Source organism: Dendrobates tinctorius, unplaced genomic scaffold (genome assembly GCF_039654945.1).
Source record: "Dendrobates tinctorius isolate UK_male_01 unplaced genomic scaffold, ASM3965494v1 ptg000060l, whole genome shotgun sequence".
NCBI classification, from domain to species: domain Eukaryota; kingdom Metazoa; phylum Chordata; class Amphibia; order Anura; family Dendrobatidae; genus Dendrobates; species Dendrobates tinctorius.
Window position 1 is genome coordinate 57,137,381 of NW_027361728.1, and position 19,914 is coordinate 57,157,294.

The following is a 19,914-nucleotide window of genomic DNA, read 5'->3' on the forward strand; positions in this document are numbered from 1 at the left end:
CTGAAGGCTGCTATTTTTAGGCTAGGGGGCCAATATCCATGGCCTCTTACCAGTGTGAGAATACCAGCCCCAGCTGTCAGCTTTAGCAAGGCTGGTTGTCAAAAATGGGGGCGACCCCACACCATTTTTTTGCATTATTTATTTAAATATGGTAATTTAAAAAAACAGTGTGGGGACCCCTCTATTCTTGATAACCAGCCTTGCTGAAACTGACAGCTGAAGATTGCAACCTGCAGCTGTCAGTTTTGCCTGGCTGGTTATCAAAAATACAGGGGAACCCACAATGTTTTTTAAATTTATAGATTTATAGCACAGATGCTAGCTGGTGAATATTGCCATCATCTGCACCAGCTCTCGCTGTTATCAGTTGAATTCAACTCTCAACATTAACCCCTGCTAGTGCTGATCCCAGGCAGAGCAGGGGAGAATGATGAGAGCTGTCTTCAGCACCCGGTGCCACGGAACAGTGCAAACAGTAACGCTGATTCCCACAGGAGCATGATAACATGCAAAGAGGGCTGACTAGTCTGGGAACTAACGTGCCATCGGCTAGTCAAAGCCCTCATTAGGAAAAGCGGAGATCATAAATGCTTTTCTTTAAAGCATATACTGAACTGAATTATGTTATACAGACATGGGTTCATAGGTGAATGCTGCTGGATTGGAGGGCATGGGGGACCAGACAGGTTCCCTTTACGTTAGATCAGTTGCAGTCATATGCAAGAAGTGGCCCAAATAGTTATATATAACTAGAGAAATCTAAATCAATACTCCAGTGAAAATCAGAAAAAAAGAAAAAACATTGCCACCTAGTGGTCTTCATTAAATTTAGCCCTAAATGCAAAATTATAGCATGAACTTAAAGGCATATAGAAAAGTAGTAGATTTAATATATAAATGCCTCAGAATTAAAAAAATATATATATATATTTAGTTCATAGTGATCAAAGTGTCATAGTAACATTGTGGTTACCGCCCTCTGCCTTAACCCATCGAGTAGGGGAGGGTGATCATGACATATGACGCTGAGATGGAGGGCGGTGACATTCATTGCCTTGATGGTGAGCGCCATTTATCCGCCGCACCTGAGGTAAATTATGGACTGACTGCCTGGATCACCGCATACCTCTCTAGGAAGAAGTTAGTGAAATGTGCGTCAGGGAATCCTGTATGTAGCTGGCCACTACTACTGAGCATTGGTAAAACATCATGTATGGGTTGTTTGTATTCGCATGAACTTGATGCAGGGCATTGTGCAATACATGTGGTCAATCTAATAAGAAGTAAGAGTTTTATATTTATATATATATATATATATATATATATATATATATATATATATATGTAGCAGCATTGATCACTATGAACAAAATGGTTGTTTTTTGGTAGAAGACCTTTTAGCCCTCCGCTTTTTCTGAGTTTTCACAGGAGTACTGATCTAGATTTCTCTAGCTATGTATAACTAGGTGGACCACTTCTTGTATATGAGTGCAACTGATCTCACTTAAGCACTGTGCGCTTTATTTTGAAATGATCAAGTTTGATTAACTAAAATCCGAGAATCATGTCATATTTTCTGTGAAATCATATCTACAGCTGTTATTCAATATTCGTATATTTTTCATCACTTATGTAATGTGAAATTTCATTATGATAATGTAGAATTGTGAGTTCAGTGTCGAAGCGTAGCTGCGCGAAACGGCCGTGGTGCTCTGTTCCTCCCCTGCTCACTCCCTGCCCTCTCCACTCTGCTCATCTATGTGCCAATGAGCTGGAAATAAAGGACTCTGTGACTCGCATACCGGGGGAGTGCCACTCTTCATGTTTCTTGATTATGTCTTTAACTTTATGCTCTATTGCTCTATTACATTTTGTCTCTGGACATACTGCATAATGTGTTTCTGAATTGCACCACTCTATAGCCTTGATTTTACTGTGTAAGGCTATGTACCCACGTATGCAGAAAATTCTTGACTGAAAACGGGACTCCTTCCCAGAAAACGCGCTTTTTTTGCACATTTTTTATGCGTTTTTTTCCAGAGCGTCCCCAGACTCATAGAAAATAGTTAGAAATGCGGATTTTTCCGCGAAATTAATGAGCATGCTGCGTTTTTTACCCCGATGCTCTTTTTTCGGAAGAAAAACGCATCAGTATGCACAAAAAGTGCAGAATTCATTAAAATGAATGGGGTGCTTCTTGTAAGCGTTTTTGCTGGTAAAAACGCTTAAAAAACGCGGGAAAAAAACGCTTACGTGGGCACATACCCTAATACTGTTTTCTTTAAAAATAAAGTTTTGACATTTTTTTAAAATACAGTCCCCGTTCTCTGATAGGATTACATGAGTAATACAATTGTAACACTGAGGATGAGAATTTACGAAATCTCATCAATGTGCTCCACGGAAATCTGCAGCAAAAATTGGTCAGAGCTGGGATTTTGACATTTTTAGCATCTCCATTTTTTTATACTAAGGATTCCACGATTTTCAGTACATGGAAGAGAAACCTGCAAAGTTTACACAACAAAATCCAGACGTTGCTCCAGCAACCCAAAAGATCCAGTGAAATATATATACGGTACATATGCTCTATTCATATTTAGCTAAATATTTCAACTTTATGTAAGGGCCCTCTTAAGCCTGAAAGACCATTATATAGGGATGGATCATTGTTCTTAAAATGAGTGAATAAAGTATACAGTTTTAGGCTAAGTTCACACTTATACAGGGCTCTACACTCCCATCGAAATCCCCCAAAAAATGCATTTCCACACATTTTCCAGGAGACTGGACCTTCTCATTAAATACTTGTTTTGCTATACCATAGAAATGTATCACATGACACTGTATATGCATATGGCATCTTTTTCAGGTGTTTTCTGCCTGGTACATGCCTGAAAAAGCAGTTTAAAAGGCAAAAATCATATGCACTACAACCTAAAAAATACTTGTTCCCTCTAACCTCGTAAACTACTTCAGTTCTTCAAAGTAATGAAGTGGTTAAAAGTTTTCACCAGTACTGTCTTATGGCGTCTTTTCCTATTTCTAATGAAATATGAAAAAAAAAACGCCAATGTCAAAGACGACGCAAAAAACGTCCTAGAAGACGTCTAAAAAAAACTCTTCAGGAATAAACAAGCGCATATACCCTTAGTAAGAAATCATTTTTCTTCTGGTATTAGTTGTGCAGCATTGCACAGTTATTTTCAGATTTTTAGTTATGGCACCGCATAATGCATACAAAGAAAAAGATTTTTTAATTTGATTTTATGTCAGAATTGTTCAATGTGTTGTAATGGAATAAAAATGCCTTGTTAAAAAAAAAAGAGTAAATAACTAAAACTGAAACATTTTGGTGGTCTGTGTATAGTTAGCACCTTTGGTATAAAACCCCTAAAGTCTTGGCATACCGGTTAACTTCAAAAGTCTCGTAACTGGTTAAATAAGGCCAGGTTCATATAGCGTTATGGCAGTCCGTTTGACGGATGCGCTATGTGATTGCGCTAGCGGAGCTGCTCCATCTGCGCTAGTCGTGACGGACCATCGAACGCTGCAGACCGCGTCCGAGGGTCCATCACAGAATGACAGCACATCGCTAACGCATGCCGATTGTGACACGCGCTAGCGATGCGCTCGGTTATGGCAGTCTATGGGTGCGTTAACGGATGTGTTACATCGCGGTAATACCACTTTGTAAGGCAATCCGTTAAAAGGACTGCCATAACGCTATGTGAACCTGGCCTAAGAACTCTGGTTATGTCAGTAGAAATATACCTGTTCTATAGGGATCCTGAGTCTAAAACTCTAATAAGGAAGCAGCATGAAGACCAAAGAGCTCTCCAAACACATCACAGACAAAATTGTGGAGAAGCATAGCGCACAGAACTGTGAAAATTACACTGCAGAGATTACAGAACACCAGGCACTTGCAATAAATGTCATTTTTACTTGGTCTAAATGCCAATGTTCTCCTGTACTTACCTTTATTGTGTTTATTCACCTATCTGTTCCCAAGATATAGCCCTACTTTGCATTTTTGCACCCTGTGTATAAATCTAGTCTTGTTAGGAAAAGAGGCATGATCTTTTAAGTGGTTTTCCCCATAAAGAAAGTACATTTTAATCAATAGATGTTTGAATTATAATTGGATGTGTTAAAAAAATGTTCCAGTGCTGAGCTAATCTTATAAATGTGCCCCTGCTGTGTACTGTGTAATGGCAGTGTCTGACCGTACAGGAACATGGTCTGATCATATCTCATCTCCTGGGCAGGGCAGGAAGCAAAAGAGTATACAGACAGGACAGCATTGGGATCGCAGTTGCTGCTTTCTGAAAGGAAAAACATTTCCCTGCTTGTTTTTAAATAGTCAAGGAAATGTTTTATCACAAAGAAAAAATCATCTGTGATCACATGCTATCCAGCCTGCATATTTTTCTCCTCCCCTGGCCACTAGCTGTGGTATGTGCCAACTACCAACTGGAGCAGCTAGACATGGTCAGACATAGCCATTACACAGCACATAGCAGGGGCACATATATAAGATTATCTCAGCACAGGAACATTATTTTAGCACAATCAATTGTGGAACGTATTACTCTTCCAAGATCTACTAATTAAATGTATTTTATGAGAATCACGCTCCCCTGACTTTACCAGACTAGATTTATATACAATGCACATGAGTGAAGAGGAGGCCAAATTAGGATCAGAGAACTGAAGGAACAAAAAAAACAATTTAAGATTTATAGTAGGTGAACATATTTATGACAAGTGAGAGATTCTCTTTAAGGACTTGAAGGACTTCTGTACACTAACACATCCATCAAGTCACTGTATAGATAATAATATATAATTATGAATAAATACAGTTATATCAGTATATCAAATATTATTGATGTGTTCTGGAAATTAGATAATAATTACAGGTAAATAATATCTAATCATACATCAGAAGTCCATATACCGCAGGACAGGAGGGCACAGACAAAAGTGACTTACTCCATAGTGTAGGCTGGCTTTTTAGCACTCGGGGTCTCATCATGATCCTCCTTGGCGATAGGATGGGTGACTGTGGAGTTGCTGCAGCTAAGGTTGAGACTAGCTAGCTGTGTAATGCTGTTCTGGCTTTATACAGTGAAGTGGTAGTCCTAGGACTTCCCCAACCTTTTCCTAGCAGATACTAACATCTGTGTCAATGTGAAACAGGGCTAAGATGACTACTTATCATCAGGCAAGCACCCTGCAAGGGTTTACTCTGAGAGGACTTTACCGTGTCTCTGGCTAAGCAGGAGAAAGGTCTTATTTGCCTTAACATAAACACAGATGTATCTTCATATTCCAAACTTCAACACTTTAAATATGGGAAAAAACTATTAGAAAATATGTCCAAATTTAGGAGAGAGAAAATTAAAGAGTATGGACCCAATTTTACAAAAAAGTGTAATTTGCCAAAATAATTAAATAAACGCTCCCAGCAAAATTGTATTTTGATAATTCTTTCTAAATATGTATGTGATGTAGTGTAGTTAAAATATGTACCCCTTGTCATTTTCCCTGATTTTCAGCACTGCTGAGCTCCTCTTCTGGGTCACGTAACTTCAAATCAGATTCACCGGATCACACAGGGGTTGTTGTGGGGACCGGAAGTTGCTTTCACAATTTAAGTATACTGTTCCTTGTCCTAACCCTCCATAGGCTTACATTTATATACAGTGGCTTGCGAAAGTATTCATCCCTTGGCTTTTTACCTATTTTGTTACGTTACAACCTGTTTTTAAATATTTTTCTAATCCGATTTGTGTGTGATACATGACTTCTAAATAGTCTAGGTTGGTGAAGTCAAGTGATAAAAATATATGCAGAAATTAAATTTATGGGATTAAATAACTTAAAATTGGTGTGTGAATTTGTATTCACCCCTTTTGCGATGAAGCCCCTAAACATTTCTGGTGGAAGCAATTACCTTCCTAAGTCACACGTTTAGTGAAAGAAAGTCCCTCCACCTATGTGCAATCTGAGTGTCCCATGTTCTCTCAGTATACACACCTTTTCTAAAAGGCCACAGAGACTGCAAAACCATTAAGCAAGAGGCACCACTAACCAAACAACACCATGAGGACCAAGGAGATCTCCAGGGTTGGGTTATAACAATATATCCCAATCTCTGATGATCCCCTGGAGCACCATCAAATCCATTATTAGCAAATGGAAAGAACATGGTGCCACAGCAAAACTGCCAACAGAGGGCTGCCCACAAAAGCTGTCAACACATGCAAGGAGAACATTAATCAGAGAGGTAGCACAGAGACCAAACATAACCCTGAAGGAGCTGCAGAATTCCCAAGCAGAGACTGGAGTATCTGTCCATACGACCACAATAAGCTGTGCACACCATAGAGGTGGCCTTTATGGAAGTGTTGACAGAAAAAATCCTTTACTTACACAAAAAACTTGTAAGGCTCATTTTGAGTTTTCCTAAAGACATGTGGGAGACTTCCCAAATGTATGGAGGAAGGTGATGTGGCCAGATTAGATGAAATTTGAAATTTTTGGCCACTAAGGTAAGCACTATATCTGGCACCACACCAACACAGCTCATCACTACAAGAACACCATCTCCACAATGAAACATGGTGGTGGCAGCAGAAGCAGGGATAATGGTCCAAGTTGAGGGGAAAATGGATATTCTTGAGAAAAATCTGTTTTAGTCTGTCAGTGATTTGAGACTGGGATTAATGTTCACCTTCCAACAAGACAATGACCTAAAGCGTACTGCTAAAGCAACACTCGAGTGGTTTAAAGGGAAATGTGTAAATGTTTTGGTGTGGCCTAGTCAGAGACCAGACCTTAATCCTATAGAGAATGTATGGCCAAACTTAAAGATTACTATTCACCTGAGGAAACCATCTAACTTGAAGGAGCTGCAGCAGTTTTGCCTTGAGAAATGGGCAAAAATCCCAGTGGTCAGATGTAGTATGATGGCCTCCACACAGTATGATGGCTTCCACAGGACTCACCCCCACAGTATGATGTGATGATCCCCACAGCACGCCGAAGAGTTTGAAGCCCCACATACTGTACATGTATTGTTCAACATCTTTATCAATGATTTAGATGAAGGAATTGAGGGTACACTGATTAAATTTGCTGATGACACAAAGTTAGGAGGGATAGCTAATACTAGAGAAGAGAGGATTCAAAAAGATATAAATAAACTGGAGCAGTGGGCAGCAACTAACAGAATGGTTTTTAACAGGGAAAAATGCAAAGTACTACATCTGGGCAATAAAAAAGGCATATACAGAATGGGAGGAATAGGGCTAAGCAACAGCACATGTGAAAAAGACTTGGGTATACTAATAGATCACAGACTGAATATGAGTCAACAGTGTGATGCAGCAGCCAAAAAGTCAAATATAATTCTGGGATGTATTAACAGAAGCATACAGTCTAGATAACGTAAAGTCATTATCCCCCTCTACTCCTCTTTGGTCAGACCTCTTCTGGAATACTGTGTCCAGTTTTGGGCCCCACATTTTAAAAAGACATCAACAAACTGGAGCAAGTTCAGAGAAGAGCGACCAGAATGGTGACTGGTCTGAAAACCATGTTCTATGAGGAACAGTTAAAGGATTTGGGAATGTTTAGCTTGCAAAAAAGAAGACTGAGAGGAGACTTAATGTCACGTGGACCCGTCTTGTGTGACACGACCCGCAGGTCGGTAACTGAACCAACAAGACAAGGCACGTGTAACTGTCCTGTGTGACACGTCCCAAAGGCCGGTAACTGAAACAGCAAGACACAGGGAAAGGTGCAACAGTTACAACGGTAGGCCCAGCAATAGGGAATGGGGACGTGGAGACCTCCTGCACTCCCCTGAGTCAGTGTCCCTCCATTCCTAACAATCCCTAGGCCGGTTCCGCACCGGGCACGATCAGGATACCTGTCGCCCTAGCACACCCTACACCTATCCCTTGCTAGGGAGCTGGGTGGTGCAGGCACTGGCCCCACCGCTGTACTAATACACACCAGGGAAAAATACAAACGGGGGGAAACACAAAAAGACTTATCTTGCTCTGCTGCAGCACCAGGCAGCAGAGTGCATCACCGGATTAACTTTTCGCAGTGGCTCGACACCTCAGAGCCAGCTGCCACCTTCACCATCTCACTCTGCTGCGGACACCGGGCAGCCAGAGTTCAACACCAGTTTCAGCAGTGGCTCCAACCTTCATGCCAGCTCCTAACTTCACCAGGTTTCTGCAGTGGCTTCACACCTCAGCCAGCTGCTCCCTTCACCGTGGTTGGAATCCCCAAAAGACGCTATCACCAACACCTGCTCATAGACCATGTGACCCTATATAGGAAAAGGGAATGTTCAAAAGATCAGGGGCCAAAAACTGCTATAACCCCAGTGACCACCGGAGGCAAAAGGCAAAGCAAAGAAAACGTCAAGTGCAATGACCCTAACTGCCACCGGGGGCAAAACTAGAACTGAATCCACGCAGTGAGGAAAAAATAGGTTACAAGTGCTTTTATCTGTCATGATCCAGCATGGATCATGACACTTAATAGCTGTCTACAAATATCTCAAGGGCTGTCACAATGTAGAAGGATCATCCTTATTTTCATGAGCACATGTAAACACGAGAATGAGATTAAACTGAATGGGAGGAGACGCAGATTAGTTATTAGAAAAAACTTTTTTACAGTGAGGGCGATCAATGAGGGCGTCACGAGAGGTGATGAGTTCTCCTTCAATAGAAGTCTTCAAACAGAGGCTGGGCAGACATCTGTCTGGAATGATTTAGTGAATCCTGCTTTGAGCCCCATCCAACTCTACCATTCTATGATTCTATGAATCTACAATATAATGACCCAACAGTCACCTACACACAAACTGATGCACCCACAGTATGATGCCCACCTCAGTCAACCCCTCATGCCTCTACAAAGTACTATGGCCCCCACAAAGTATGATAGCCCCCATATCCACCCCCATAGAGTACCATGACCCACACAGCCTTTTACACAGTATAATGGCACCACAGACCCCTACACACAGTATGATGGGCCCCACAGTCCCCCACATAGTATTGTGCCCCACTATCTCAACTGTACAGTATGATGTGTGCACAGCTACCCTCCTACAGTATGACTTTCCCACAAACTCCCTCACAATATGATAGCCCCAAAAGACCCCTCCAGTATAATCACTCCCACATAATATAATATTAATAGTAAGGTGCCCTCACAAAACCCAGTATGCTTTCCTGATAAATCTCCACACAGTATCTTAGCCCCCACACAGTATAATAGACCCACAGACCTCCACACATAGTATGATGGCCTCCACAGTCCCCACATACAAAATGATGACCCTCATAGCCCCCATCAGTATGATGGTCCCCACAGCCCCATCACACATAATTTTGGTCCCTTTATCCTGCCACAAAATATAATGGTCCCCATAGCTCCCCCTACATTATGATGCTCCCCACACAGTATGGTGGCCTCCAATATTTCCTTCTATGAGTACTGAATGACAAAAGAAACGGACTGTCTGTGTTGCGTATGGACTGAGATTTCATGCAGCAGGGGTAACATGGTAATGTCGTATCATCTGCTGCACGAAGACTCAGCCACAGGCTGAAGCTATTGGTTCCCTATTGTACCACTGTATCCAACTGTATTTGCAGCCTGAGGATGTAGATACCGTTGAAATTGAGATATCAGGTTTGAGGGCGATGTCATTTGGTGCCACAATGAAATATTATTTGAAGCTGCAGAAAAAAATGCGCTAAAAACAAACTGGGTTGTCACTTGTTTGGTAGGAAAAAATCATTGGCCCTGTGAATGTATGACGTCACCAAACTACGGGCTCTCTTCAAGAAAGAAAGAATGTTGTTTTCCTACCAAACGGATGTTATAGCAGACGTAAACGTCTGGAATGCTGCCAACACGGTTTGTTTTTTGTGTCAAGCACGGATCCAAGACACTGAGTGAATTGCATCTTTAGCCTTTTCGATAAGATACATCATCCAGCACGGATCATCATGACTGAATTATACTTATGCAGCTGTACAGGTAGGCTTTTATTAATTCATTATCATTTTCAGTGATTCAAGTTATTCTTACCGCATATCTTTTGGTTTATCTAAAAATACATTGTTTTTTCTTTTAACTGTATGGGTTAAATGTCATAAGGACGTTTATTGTTGTGGTTTTTATAACTGAAGCAATACCAATTTTGTCTCTTTTTGGTTTGCTTGACCATATCTTCTTTTAACTTTCAAGCAACTTCCAAGCAATTTATTTATTAGTCCCACAATTGAATTTTGACCCCCAACATAATACACAATATTACAAAATAGGCTTTATGGGCATCCATGCATCGCAAACCCAAGGACCTTCATTAGTCCTTTGGCTAGCAATCTATTAACATCTAAAGGATTGTGAGTCTGGATGGGATGAAGTGATCAGTAGCTGTGCCTGTGCGACCACCTTGACCTACATATATACAGAGTCTTTGTGACACATTTATACCTAAAAACTGCAAGGCTATTATTGTATATACACAGGGTGGTCCAAAAGTAGGTGGACAGAAAATAATATTTAATTTGATTGATATGTAAAATTATATTTACTAACACAAGCATGACATTGACAATTAAATTTTATGCTGAACAATAATACAAAAGCCCTTACATTTTATGAACGCAGGTGCTCAAACTGTTTTCCATCACAATTTGCACAGCTTTGAAGTCTGCCTCTTACGCTTCGACAAACATTTTTGCACAAGTCTCTTTGGGTATTAATTTCTTGAAATGCATCTCTTATGTAATTTTTGAAATCACTGACACTTTTTGGTTTTCGACTATAAACTTTGTCCTTGAGTACTCCCCAAAAGAAAAAATCCATTGGGATCAAGTCTGGTGAACGTGCCGGCCAATCAAGTGGGCCTCTTTGGCCAATCCAAGTATTAGGAAATGTTTCATCAAGATACTCGCGGACTACTCTTGAATAATGTGGAGGGGCCCCATCTTGTTGGAAATAAAGGTCATTTGAATTAGGCTGTTGCTGCAACTGGGGAATAACTTGATTCATTAGAATTTCGAGATACTTATCTCCTGTGACTGCTCCATGAAAAAAAATGGTACAAAAACACCAAAACTTGAAATCCCACCCCAAACATTGACACCAGGCTCATTTAGTTATTGCTCTAATGTTAAATGCATGTTCTCGTTATACCAGTAAATACAATTATGTCTGTTAATATGGCCAGATAATTTGAAAGAAGCTTCATCACTCCACATAATGTTATCTAAAACTACTGGATTTTCTTCAGTTTTGTTAAGCATAATCTCACTAAATTGAAGCCGCCTGTCTGGATCATCCTCCAATAAACCATGAATTAGACGTGGACGATAAGCTTTCCACCCAATAGATTTCAGGATTCACATGATGGAAGCTCGTGAAATTCCCAATTCTAAAGAGACTCTTCTGGTGGATGTTTTTGGACTCTGAATAAATGTTTCAGCAACAAGTTGTTTGTTATTTTCTGTACAGGCTGTTTTGGGTCGACCAGTTCCTGGAGCATTAAGGATTGAGCAAGTGGCATCGAATTTGTCACGAATGCGGTAAATGGTTTGTCTCTTTGGGGCTTGAGTACCAAATGTTTCAACCCAATTTGCTCTGTTTCAGCATTTTGAGATTTCCAATACTCTTTAAAAATCCATTTTCTCTGATTTGTATTTAAATTATTTGCCATTATGGATAATCTAAATTATCTGAAAACAGATTTGTGGGAGACTTATCTGTGAAAACTGGATGTGTGAAACTGACACAATTGCCCTTAGCAACCAATCAGATTCCATTCCACCTTTCATTTTCCAAAGAGTCTGTGAAGAATGAAAAGTGGAATCTGATTGGTTGCTAAGGGCAACTGTGTCAGTTTCACTTTACACCATGTTTGATAAATCTCCCCTTTCATAACCCTATTACACATACTGTACTGTCCACCTACTTTTGGACCACCCTGTATACTGTATGCCACTAAAACAGCTCTGAACTGTTGAGACAAGGACTCCTCAAGGAATCCTGAAGACCTGTGAAGATGTCCTATGCTATGTGGCACCAATATATAAACAGCAAATGATGCATATAGCAAGGTGGAGCCACAAGGATCAGACTTGTTTTTCCAATATATCCTACAGATGATTGATCGGATTGAGATATGGGGCATTTGGAGGGCAAGTTATCATCTTGAACTCATATCCTTCAAACCATTCAACAATTTTTACAGTGTGGCAGGACAAATTATTTTGATGAAACAGGTCATGGCCATTTAGAATACCACTGCCATGAAAGAGTACACTTGGTCTGCAGCAATGTTTAGCTAACAGAAGCAAGCTAACTACATAAAAAAGTAACAGAACCAAGCTCACTATACAGATATAGTAACAAAACCAAGCTAACTGCACAGATATCAGCAAACCAACTTTGCTGCATGGGTATCAAGGATCAAGGATCAGAACTATGCTTTCCACATAGATAGTGTCAAAAATTACTTTATTATGTCAAAAATTACTTTATTATGTAGATATATTAATATAATTACATTTTATGCTGTAGGTAACAGAACTGAGCTTTACATATACTGTAACAAAGCAAAACTTACCTGATATGGTAAAAGAACAAGACTCAAAAGGTGCTTATGCTACAGTTATATAATACAAAGCAGCACAGTGAAAGTAGCAGACTAAGGCCGGGGTCACGCGAGAAACTTGCATGAGTCTCGTTTCTCAATACCCGGCACTGCCGCCAGCATTCGGACCGGAGAGCTCAGTTGCATAGAAATACATGCAGGCACACACTCCAGTCCCAAGTGCTGGCGGCAGTGCCGGGGATTGAAACGCAAGTGTGACCCCGGCCTAAGGATGTATTTCCACTGGTTAATTATTTGAAGCATGTTTTCCTAATAGGGCTTGTTTTCAACTTGTTTTTGGTTCAAAGGTTTTCATCATTGAATGATGTCCTATGTGCACAGAACGATCTATTAACAATCATTCTGTGCACATCGGAAGCACAGTTGATACGTCTAAACAGAATATGAAGCGATCACTGATTGGCTCATATGTACTTGATCAGTGGTTGTTTGCAGCCTCAGGTGCGCCAATGTAAATGAGTGCCTAAAGCACTGAGGGCCCCAATTTCAAGATTTCCAACATATTTAGAATAATCTTGTTATCCTGATGCAATAATGTGTTCTCTCTATAACATACTGTAGACATGTATTGAAGTTGGTCATTAAGCCAATGCTATTAATCTATTACCTCTTAATTGTTGTTTTGTACCCAAAATTGGGCATAATGATATGTCCTAGAGATCGTTAAGGCACAGAGGCTGGAGCCTAGCTGTGATTGACAGAAGCAAAACTTTCTTGAACAGAAGTTATGTGAGACTTCTAAAAATTAAAATGTTTCAAAATATATCTATAAAAAGATAACAATCCCAAAAACCTATACCTCCGTAAAAAAGTATCAACTTTTTTTTTTCATAATAAAGCAAACATGAAAATGTAAAAGGGAGACTGTAACGGTAGAATATGAAATGCACAGATTTCACTGTAGGGCAGCTTGTGCTGAGAAGGAGCATACATGTAGTTAGAATATAAACGTGCTACTTTTCTTGTAAACGATCCTTTAAGTAATATTCTATGCAAGTGATTGTGTACTCTGGGCGGTCAGGAGCAATCTAAGGCTATGTGCCCACGTAGCGTTTTATTCCGGACACTAAAATCCGGACTCCTTCCTAGAAACCGATTATGATCGCGATTTTGCCGCGATTTTCGCGTGCAATATTCAAGCACTTTCCAATCGCTTGGAAAGTGATTGACAGGTTGGTCACACTCGTCAAACATAGTGTTTGACAAGTGTGACCAGCTTTTTACTATTGAGGCCGCCTATGCGGCATCAATAGTAAAAAATAGAATGTTAAAATGCTAAAAAAAAATAAAAAAATCGGGGTATATTTACCTTCCGGCGTCCCGCGCTGCCATCCCGGGCCTTAGCGTTCCCAGTGATGCCTTGCGAGACCTGTGATGACGTTGGTCTCGCGTTGCTATAGCGATCTCACGAGACCGCTAGAGTCACACGAGACTACGTCATCACAGGACCATGCCGCAAGGCATTACTGGGAACGCTGTGGCCCGGGATGGCAGCGCGGGACGTCGGAAGGTAAATATACCCCGATTTTCTATTTTTTATTCTTTTTTTTTACAGAGGTATGGTACCCAGGGCCCGGAGGACAGTCTCCTCTCCTCCACACCGTGGGTACCAAACGCACATGAGACGCTTAACTTCCCGCATGGTGGGCATAGCCACATGCGGGAAGTAAGCGATTCTCATGCATTCCTGTGGGTGCAGAATCTCGGCAATTCTTTGCGATTCCTCACAAAAGAATGACCATGCTGCGATTTTTTCCGCGATGCGATTCCGTCGCCGAAAAAAGCGCAGCATTAGCACAGCATGTGCAGAATGCCATGGGAATGCATGGGGGGCATTCTGTACACAATTTTTAAACGTTTTCGCAGCGTTTTTGAGCCGAAAATCACGGCAAAAACGCTTAAAAATCGCTACGTGGGCACACAGCCTATCTCTGATTGTATGGCCACCAGGCTCCTCGTCTTGCTTCATTGATTGACTTCTTACTTAAATTGTGGCAGCAATGTCAACTGAATTTCTAGCATGCACAGATTACCCCATTATTATACCCATTGGGATGGATGGCTATCTTCAATGAAAACCTGTTCTGTGCATGCACCAATACTGGGGCAGTCTGCGTTTCTGTCGGTGCATCATGCGTGTAAGCAGTCTAGTTTACTTATTGAGCCAGCACTGCTTTCTAGTCCTATTCCTACCTTCTACTGTAACGGACTATAGTTATTCTGGCAGGGGTAATGTAATTTTAGGTAAAATGTAATGAGTCGTTTTGCAGAGTGACTTCACTTAAAGGGAATCTGTCACCCATTTTTAGTGATATCATGTAAAGATATCACCCAATTGTGCATCCCATAAGGATTCTATTAGGACTTTTGATTTCCCCCGAGCCCGCACCTTTGATGCATAAATACTTTTTTTATCTTGGTGGAGATGTATGGAAATAGCCGCAGTCTGGTCCGATTGGCCTCCCCCCCCCCCTCGGCTTGCTGAACGTAATCTTCATCTGTGAAGTTTTCCACGCTTGCGCATTGAACAGGCCTCCTGCACTTGCGCAGTATGCTTTGCCCAACTGTGGGCAAAGCATATAATCGGTACTGCGCATGCGCCGATATTTTTCAGTGCGGTCTATGTCCCGGAAGTCTTCACATGCAGGACACACTTCCGGGACATAGACCGCACTGAAAAATACAAGCATATGCGCCGTACCGATTATATGCTTTGCCCACAGTTGGGCAAAGCATACTGCGCAAGCGCAGGAGGCCTTTTCAATGCGTAAGCGCGGAAAACTACGGCATCTGTGATATTCCCAGATGAAGATTACGTTCAGCAAGCCGAGGAGGAGGGGGGAAGGCGAATAAGCCCCGCCCATCGGACCGCGGCGATTTCCATACATCTCCACCAAGATAAAAAAGATATTTATGCATCAACGGTGTGGGGTCGGGGGGAATCAAAAGTCCTAATAGAATCCTTATGGGACGCACAATTGGGTGATATCTTTACATGATATCACTAAAAATGGGTGACAGATTCCCTTTAAAGTGATAATGCCAGACAGTAACGTAAAACTCTAATGCTTTGGGTTCCTATCTTTTTTTTACCACAGATGAATTTCCATTGCTCGTTTCATCTGTGACATAAAACATGTCACTATATGTGAGAAGAAACCAATGTTTTTAGTTCTATACAGGTTTCCTACTTAATTCTCTTTTGCATTTAATTTATTTTTTGTTGTTATACTTGCTGTATTCTTTTTCCTACACCAATAATTGCATTTTCATAATGAACTCACCAGTGTACATAAGTTATTGTAAATGTATGTACAGTTGTGGCCAAAAGTATTGACACCCCTGCAATTCTGTCAGATAATACTCAGTTTCTTCCTGAAAATGATTGCAAACACAAATTCTTTGGTATTATTATCTTCATTTAATTTGTCTTAACTAAAAAAACACAAAAAGAATTGTCCTAAAGCCAAATTGGATATAATTCCACACCAAACTTAAAAAAGAGGGTGGACAAAAGTATTGGCACTGTTCGAAATATCATGTGATGCTTCTCTAATTTGTGTAATTAACAGCACCTGTAACTTACCTGTGGCACCTAACAGGTGTTGGCAATAACTAAATCACACTTGCAGCCAGTTGACATGGATTAAAGTTGACTCAATCTCTGTCCTGTGTCCTTGTGTGTATCACATTGAGCATGGAGAAAAGAAAGAAGACCAAAGAACTGTCTGAGGACTTGAGAAACCAAATTGTGAGGAAACATGAGCAATCTCAAGACTACAAGTTCATCTCCAAAGACCTGAATGTTCCTGTGTCTACCGTTGCGCAGTGTCAACAAGAAGTTTAAAGCCCATGGCACTGTGGCTAACCTCCCTAGATGTGGACGGAAAGGAAAAATTTACAAGAGATTTCAACGCAAGATTGTGCGGATGTTGGATAAAGAACCTCGACTAACATCCAAACAAGTTCAAGCTGCCCTGCAGTCCGGGGGGTACAACAGTGTCAACCCGTACTATCCGTCGGCGTCTGAATGAAAAGGGACTGTATGGTAGGAGACCAAGGAAGACCCCACTTCTTACCCTGAGACATAAAAAAGTCAGGCTGGAGATTGCCAAAACTTACCTGAAAACGCCTAAAATGTTTTGGAAGAATGTTCTCTGGTCACATGAGACAAAAGTAGAGCTTTTTGGGCAAAGTCATCAACATAGAGTTTACAGGAGAAAAAAGAGGCATTCAAAGAAAAGAACACGGTCCCTACAGTCAAACATGGCGGAGGTTCCCTGATGTTTTGGGGTTGCTTTGCTGCCTCTGGCACTGGACTGCTTGACCGTGTGCATGGCATTATGAAGTCTGAAGACTACCAACAAATTTTGCAGCATAATGTAGGGCCCAGTGTGAGAAAGCTGGGTTTCCCTCAGAGGTCATGGATCTTCCAGCAGGACAATGACCCAAAACACACTACAAAAAGCACTAGAAAATAGTTTGAGAGAAAGCACTGGAGACTTCTAAGGTGGCCAGCAATGAGTCCAGACCTGAATCCCATAGAACACCTGTGGAGAGACCTAAAAATGGCAGTTTGGAGACGGCACCCTTCAAATATCAGGGACCTGGAGCAGTTTGCCAAAGAAGAATGGTCTAAAATTCCAGCAGAGCATTGTAAGAAACTCATTGATGGTTACCGGAAGCAGTTGGTCGCAGTTATTTTGGCTAAAGGTTGTGCAACCAAGTATTAGGCTGAGGGTGCCAATACTTTTGTCTGGCCCATTTTTGGAGTTTTGTGTGAAATGATCAATGTTTTGCTTTTTGCTTCATTCTCTTATGTTTTTTCATTTAAGACAAATTAAATGAAGATAATAATACCAAAGAATTTGTGTTTGCAATCATTTTCAGGAAGAAACTGAGTATTATCTGACAGAATTGCAGGGGTGTCAATACTTTTGGCCAACACTGTATATTTATATTGTAACGCTATGGCCAGTGCCTCTGCATCGTTCCCCCTCCATGCAGGGACGCTGGCATACTCACTGCCCCAGCAACACGGTGTGGTCCCCTGTGTGCTCCATGTCTCCTTCTTTCTTGTGTTGCCGGTGGCTCTATCCTGTACTTAAAGGGCCATCCCATGCACATAGTTAAATGTCCCCAGCCAATAGCTGGGATGCATTTAGTAACAGAGTACACCTGCAAGATGACATTCAGCACATAGCTGGGAGTCATCTTGTTTAAAAGGCACCATGCCCAATATGGAGGTGCCAAGCAACACATTGAGTCATTAGGCAATGTTGTGTTCTACAAGTGAAGTTGTTAGGTCCCCTGGTCCTGGAGTGGCAAGTGTAATCTGCCTGAATCCCTGGTCCTAGTGTGGCCAGTCCTGAACTTGAAGCCCCTGGTTCCAGTGTTGGCAGTCCTGAATCCAAAGTCCCTGGTTCTAGTGCGGCCAGTCCTGAACCCAAAGTCCTTGGTCCCAGTGCTGCTAGTTCTGGACTCACAGTCCCTGGTCCCAGTGCGGTCAGTCCTGAACCTGGAATCCTGGTCCTAGTGGGGCCAGTGTCTGAACCACGTCCCCGGTGCATGTGCAGCCAGACCCTGAATCAGTGTCCGAGACCTGTGTGTCTGAACGTGTGCCTGAGTACCCTGTATATCCAGACTGCTACAACCAGTCTCTGAACACGGAAACTGCTTCAGCATCACCTGTATCCTGAAGCCACTTTGGCAGTACCTGAATCAGTCCTATCTCTGGGTGTCACTAATCGTTCTGTCTGAGGATCCTGAACCTATTATTCTGAACGGTGCCTGAGTCCGTGTCTGTAACCGCTTTGCAGTGGATCTAGAAACTATTAGTCTGAACGGAGTCCAAGTACTTATCCGTGTCGGTGTACCTGACCCCTGGGATCAGCAGCTGCAGTACCGAGTACTGCCTAGGAGTGGTACCTGCAGTCAAGTCTGACTCCACCATCAAGACCTCCATTGAACACCTGGTAGTCGCTTTTCTACGCTCATCCTAGGTAAGCCTGGCCTTGTGGCAAAGTGGGTTCGCGAAACCACGTGCGCCACCCACGAGCATATATATATATATATATACAGTATATACACACACACACAATTATATACTCACAAGGTAATAATGTAGAGCAGCCTACAGACACTCCCCAGAGAATCCTGTGAGTAACGTCGCTTTGGTGAAGTCCATGAAAAATAGCACTAAGTAAATAGCCTATATCTCGGGATAAATATGGCAGACTTAAAACCCCACTGCACCAAAAAAAATTAAAAAATCACAATACTCATGGAAGCAGCCGTAATAAAATAAAAGCAAAAAACTGCCTTTTTTGGCCTGGTGACAGTTTTTCTTTAAACAATATTCCTGACAATATCATTTTTCACTGTTTCACCAATGTTGATGCTTCTGTTTACCATATAGAAAGGTCCATAACTACAACTACCAATCAATGTATGCAGCAGAGATGTGTTTGACTGACCGGCACCAGCGTTGAAAATTAAACTATGGATTGACCAATGTCAGTGTAACAAGGTGGCCCAGGGTGGTAGTCCCAGCCGAGTCAACTAACCCACAGTCAGTATACATCCCGGTACCTTGTACAGAAATAGGCAGGACGGACGCAATCCAAACAGCTGCAGTCCAACAGGGAAACGGTTTAATAAAAGGGATGAATAAAGTGCAGCACTAACTTCCTGCTCTCTCCCTAACGACATCCATGGCCGTACCCACAGCAGCCATGGAGGACAAAAGATAGTCCTTATTCTGGAATCTGGACACTTGTAGTCCCTTCAGCGGGGCACTCACATAGTCCTAGTGCCCGTTGCGCTGCTCAAAAGTCTGGGGCAGCACCCTTTCCCCTACTTCGGTCTGGCAAGGCTCCCAGCTGCAGCTGAGCATCTACCCAGGGCAAACATGCCTGGGTTCTGATCAGGAAGCAGGAGCTTCCTGCTCAATAGAGGCTGCTAGCTCAGCCCACAAAGTTAACCCCTGATATCCCTAACCCTACAACAGTACATACAATAGGGGAATACAAGAACATTACACATGACATTGCAAACACAGCACACTAATATATAGAATACAGTAACATACAAAACCATCTAGGACCTATTTTTGTGATAAGTAACATACAGATACATAACATTAATACAGTGAAGCGCCCATAGGAGAGAGCGGGTAGGTGAGGGTTCCA